Raw genomic sequence first — 6,000 nt, forward strand, 5'->3', positions numbered from 1 at the left:
ACATTCCGTCATCGGGGGACAGCATGAGAGGAGAAAGCAAGCCTAACGACAGCATCGTCTCTCTCTGTTTCCTGACTGTGGATGCCGCGTGACCTCACACTCTTGCTCCTTCACGGTGGTGGGTAACAAGCCCCTACCCCCCAACTATGAGTCAAAATAAACCCTTCCCTCATAGGTAGGTCCTGTGTTTGCCAAGTATCATCAATCAGAGCAAGAGGAAAAGTAGCTACATGGTTATGCTGACTGGTTGTTGGTTTTCTAGAATGTGAGCCCCGTGAGGGTAGAGGTCTTCTCCGATTTCTTCACAGATATATTCCCAAATATATTCCTAGTGCCTGGGAATATAGTATAGAGCATCTAAACAGTAGATGCTCAATAAATGTTTGCTAAATAAACCTCATTACAACTAACCATGTTTTATGGGTCTGCTGAGTGTGTGTGTGTGTGTGTGTGTGTGTGTATGATCCAATCCAATACTCCATGGTTTGAATGTTTGGAACCCATCTCCAGTGCAGGGGTGCCTCTGGTCTCTGCCCTCATCAAGAGCACCATGTTTTTATCTCAAGAGTGGGTTAGTTGTCCAGAGTGAATGCTTTGGAAAGTGAGCATGGCTCTCTCTTGCCCTTCCCATTTCCTCCATGGGTGGTTTAGTAAGAAGGCTTCTTGGCTAGCTGCTGGCTCCTTCCTCCTGGATCGTCCAGCCACTAGAACAGTGGTTCTCAACCTGTGGGTTGTGACCCCTTTGGGGTCATACATCAGATATTTACATTACGATTGAAGTAGCAATAGAATAATTTTGTGGTTGGGGGTCACCACAACATGAGGAACTGTACTAAAGGGTCACAGCATTTCTCGAAGGTCGAGAACCACTGGGCTAGAATCATGACCACAGCTGCTTTCTGGTTGTTGTAAATTTCCCGTTCCATCTATTACTGTAGCCACGGAGACAGAGGAAGACGCGAGCTTGACTTGGCTTGGCTGCACACTTCAGTCTTGTCCTGGGTTCTCAGAACAACTCTGAATTCTGTTACAGTTCCATCCTGCAGAGGAGAAAAGAGAGGCGCAGAGAGGTGCAGTGAGGACCAGAGTCCCTCAGGCCTGGGATGAGTGGGCAGCTGCCTTTGGGAGGATGGGGCCCATTTCCTCCAGCATCAGGCAGGGTTCCCATGCCCATGCTCATGACCAGGACAGCACATAGTTCCTTCGTGGTTTCATAGTGGGTTTTTTTTTTTGTTTGTTTTGTTTTTCGAGACAGGGTTTCCCTGTGTAGTTTTGGTGCCTGTCCTGCATGCATCTCCCTCTGTAGACCAGGCTGGCCTCAAACTCACAGAGATCTGCCTGACTTAAAGGTGTGCGCCCACCGCCACCTGGCTTTTACATGCTTTTACAGCTGATGCCTACCTGGTGGCTGGAGCGGGAATCTGAGAGCTCATATCCTCAACTTTAAGCAGGAAGTAGCACAGGCTTTTCAGCCTCAAAGCCTGGACTCCAGTGACGAATTTCCTCTGAAACCTCTCCAGTGAGGTCACCACCTGGGGACCAAGTGTTCCAAAGCCTAAGGGGCATTTCTCACTTAAACCACCATACAGGGTCTGGAACTCACAATACTCAGGCTGGCCTTGGGCCTATGGTAAGCCTTCTGCCTCAGGCTAGGAGTACAGTTGTGAGCCGTCATACCCAGCTGCTGTTTTGAGACACATCCCACGGAATTTCTCAGGTGCTCAGGGTGGGGTGGTACTTGTCTTTAATCCCACCAGAGGCAGAGGCAGGAGGAGTTCTGTGAATTCAGGGTTATTCTGGTCTACATGGGGAGTTTCAGGACAGCCAGGCTGTATACTGAGACCCTGTCTCTGAAAATAAAAATAAAATTCTCAGGAATGGCTGTGAACCCCCTCAGTCCTCCTGAGTGGTGGGTTTACAAACCTGTACCACCACACTCGGCTTAATTTGCTTTTTTAAGATTTCTTTCCAGGTGGCGTTGGCGGCGGCGCACGCCTTTAATCCCAGCACGTGGGAGGCAGAGCCAAGAGGATCTCTGAGTTTGAGGCCAGCCTGGTCTACAGAGTGAGATCCAGGACAGGCTCCAAAGCTCAGAGGAACGCTGTCTCGAAAAATCAAGAAGGAAAAAAAATTTGTTTTTTTTCTTTTGTGGAGGCTGGAAGGTAAAAAGCACTGGCTTCTCTTGCAGTGGGGGCCTAAATCCGATTCTCACCACCCCCATGACAGCTCACCACTGTAACTCCTGTCCCAGGGGATCCAATGACCCGTCAGGCACCAGGCACGTGTGTGATACACTGATATTCATGCGGGCAAGATACCTGAATTTATTAGATCAATAAATGTATTTACTTTTTAAAGACTGCTTTTTTATTTCTACTAACGTGTGTGTGTGTGTGTGTGTGTGTGTGTGTGTGTGTGTGTGTGTGTGCAGGGAGGGGTGTATGCATGTGTGTGCAGGTGTCTGTGGGGACCAGCGGGTTTGGATACCCCTGAAGCTGGAGTTACAGGCAATTGTGAGCTGCCCTACATAGTGGTAAGGATTGGACTCACTCAGGTCCTCCATAAGAACTCAGCCACTGCGCCATCTCCCCAGCACCCAAGGCTTCACATTTCACTTGGCACATAATCACTGTGCGTTTGCTGGGTTCCGTGTGCTGTTTTTGTTTGTTGTTTTGTTTTGAGACGGGGTCTCACTACGTAGCCTTGGCTGGCCTGGAACTTGCTCTGTAGACCAGGCTGGCCTGGAACTCATGCGCTGGGATTAAAGGCATATGCCACCACATCATCATCATCATCATCATCATCATCATAAATATTAACATTATTATTATTATTATTATTATTATTATTATTATTATTTTGAGTCTTTTGAGACAGGGTTTCTCTCTATAACCCTGGCTGTCCTGGCCGGGCTGTGGTGGTGCACACCTTTATCCCAGCACTCAGGAGGCAGAGGCAGGCGGATCTCTGTGAGTTTGAGGCCAGCCTGGACGACAGAGCGAGATCCAGGACAGTCAGAGCTACACAGAGAAACTCTGTCTCGAAAAACAAACAAAAAACCCTGGCGGTCCCGGAACTTGCTCTGTAGTTCTGTTTTTTCTTAATAGCTGCAATGATGTCCTAACAGTGTGTGTGTGCCTGTTGAATCGACACAACTGACCGAACCTTGGCCTTAGGTTAGAACCTACGACCTTCATTTCCGGCCCCGTGACCGTTTTTTTTTTTTTTTTTTTTTTTTTTTTTTTGCACACCTTTCTCTCTTTATCAAAAGGACCATAAAGCTGGTCTCAGGAAGAAGTGAGATCATGGAAAGAAATGAGAGCTGCTTCCTGGAACAGACTGAAAGACCAGGGGTCGGGAGTCTGTACCCAGCAGGTGTCTGTGTTACCTTCTAGATCTCTCTAAAAATCATTTTGTTGTGTCCCAGGGTGCAAGGTTTGGGAACTTCGGACCTCAAGGGCCTCCACGGCCATAGTAAATGTTCAAATAAACCTCTGTGAACACACCAGGTTCAGACATCAGGGAGAGGGGCGCCGGGTCAGCCCATCTCAGAGCTGTCCCTCCTTTGGATCTGCACCTGACTGTGAGTGCAGACGACAAGAACGGAGGTCCGCCTGTTCCCTGACGCCCATCGATGCTGACCCAGGACTAAAGAAGTGTTTTCTGAGTGGAGTCCGGTCCCTTAAGTTCTGAGTTCGACCGGCTCACTTCTGCCGTGCGGTTCTTGTCACCTGCACCCACGGCCAGGTGCGGATCCGGAGAGGAACGCCTCCAACAGGAAAAGAGAAGTGTGGAGAGTCCGGCCCTTGAAAAACATTTTTTATTGTGGTGTGTTGTGGGGCGAGCGCGTGGAGGTCAAAGGACAACTTGTGAGCGTTAGCTCTCTCCTTCCACCGGGTTCTTGCCCGGGTTTCCTGAAGGTGTGTTTTCAATCCAACTAGACGTAAACTCGGGGAGAACCGTACGACTCGGCTTTCCTTGACTCCCCTTATCCAGCCCTGACCCGGACACAGGAAAAGCAGCAGGTGGGACCAGGGTCCGTGTCCTTCCGTGCTGGTGCAATGCTCGTCTTCACCAGCAGAGGGCGCTCGACCTCCATGCTCCAAAGCGTCCCGCCTTTCGTTAGCCTAAGAATTCCCAGTCGGATCCACCCACCTTATTCCTGGATTAGAACCCCCCAACCTCCCCCGTACCCCCTCCCCCGCTCCTGTCCAAATGGCAGAGAATCTCTTGTCTGAGCAAACACTTCGGGCAGTCTTGCCAGGCTCTCTCACCGGCTTTCCCGCTCTCCAGGTGCTTTTAGGAGACAATCTGGTTCCACAAGAAAAAGCCCAAGGATACCCATGATACAAAGACGCCAATCAATCAGTGAACCGCGGGCTGGGGAGAGGGCTCCGTGGGTAAAGTGCTTGGTATGCAAGGGTCGGGGCCTGAGTTCGGATCCTTAGCGTTCAGGCAAACACCTGGGTGTGGCTTTGCATATCTGTAACCACAGAGCTGAGAGGCAGAGACGGAAGGATTCCGGAGCTCACGGGCCAGGCTCTCTAGTAGAAAAGTTCAGTGAGAGACCCTGCCTCAAAAAACACCGGAGAGCATGACAGAAGACACCCACCACCAGCCTCTGGCTTCTTCATGCACCTGGAATATATGGACACACGCATGCGCATAAACACACACACACACACACACACACACACACACACACACACACACACACACTGAAATGAGCTAGGGCTGGGGACCTGTGGAAGGCCACCCCCTGGTTGAAAGCACCCCGGACTAGGCAGACAACTGCAGGTCCTCCAGATCCCGTGGCCACTCTGTGCCTCAGTTTCCTTGTCTGTAGCAGGAGACAGACACTTCCAGGCTGACGTGAAAACCTGGAATCAGGATTGCCCACTGCATGAAGCTTCCTGCCACCATCCAGTGCCTACGGGAGCCGGGACGCGGGAGCCAGGACTCAGGAACGGGTGTATCGCTCCTCCACTCACCACGGGGGTTGAGTACCTGCCATGTGTGAAGCTTCTCCAGGCCTCAGAGCCTTGGCCCATCCAGATCTGCCTCCGTGAGCCACCCTCCCAACGCTCCACCCCACCCTTCCCCTCCACTACAGACAAGATGCTTGTGCCTTCCCCTCCATATCGGTGTGTTGAAACCCAACTCCAATTCTTAGTGGCGTAAGAGGTGGGGAGTGAGTGGCCTCACAAGAAAAAAAAAAAAAGCCCCCAGGGAGCTTGCTTGCTCCTCGGTCATGTGAGGAGGTGTCAAGAAGGCGCCATCCCGTCAGGAGAGAGGGCTCATCGGTTAGAGGGCCAGTGAGTTCATGGATGCCACCCCAGCCCAGCCCAAGTCATCTCCGAAAGTAACGATAATTTAGTGTCATCGGGTGTTCCGTCTGGCTGTGTAGAGCAGAGCACTCCGTCAGGGCGGTATCCAAATACGGGCTCATTCCTTTCAGAAGTAGCACCGAGGGCCCCACAATGTCTCCATGACCCTTTCACCCTGCTGTCTTCAAGGGGTGGCCAGGCTCTAGATCCCAGGAGACCTGTGGGGCTGCCCACCTGCCAAGGCCGCTTTCACTCATTTGCATTTTCTCCCACGCTGCTTAATATGTAGAGTAAGCCAGGTGCAGCGAGAGATGCCGGTACTCCCAGCCACTCAGGAGATTGCACGTTGAAGGCAGAAGTTGGAGCAATTTCAGCCGGGCGGTGGTGGCGCACGCCTTTAATCCCAGCACTCGGGAGGCAGAGGCAGGCGGATCTCTGTGAGTTCAAGGCCAGCCTGGACTACCAAGTAAGTGAGTTCCAGGACAGCCAGGGCTACACAGAGAAACCCTGTCTCGAAAAACCAAAAAAAAAAAAAAAAGTTGGAGCAATTTCCAAGGCAGCCTGCTGGGGCTATGTAAGCTAGACTTTATCTCAAAAGTGAGGGGGCAACAATAAGGGGAGGTGTGGTTCTTGAAATGACTGAAAAGAAGTTCATGTTGTGAATAGGGGGAGG

The sequence above is a fragment of the Peromyscus leucopus genome, chromosome 23, assembly GCF_004664715.2.
Source record: "Peromyscus leucopus breed LL Stock chromosome 23, UCI_PerLeu_2.1, whole genome shotgun sequence".
Taxonomy (NCBI): Eukaryota; Metazoa; Chordata; class Mammalia; order Rodentia; family Cricetidae; genus Peromyscus; species Peromyscus leucopus.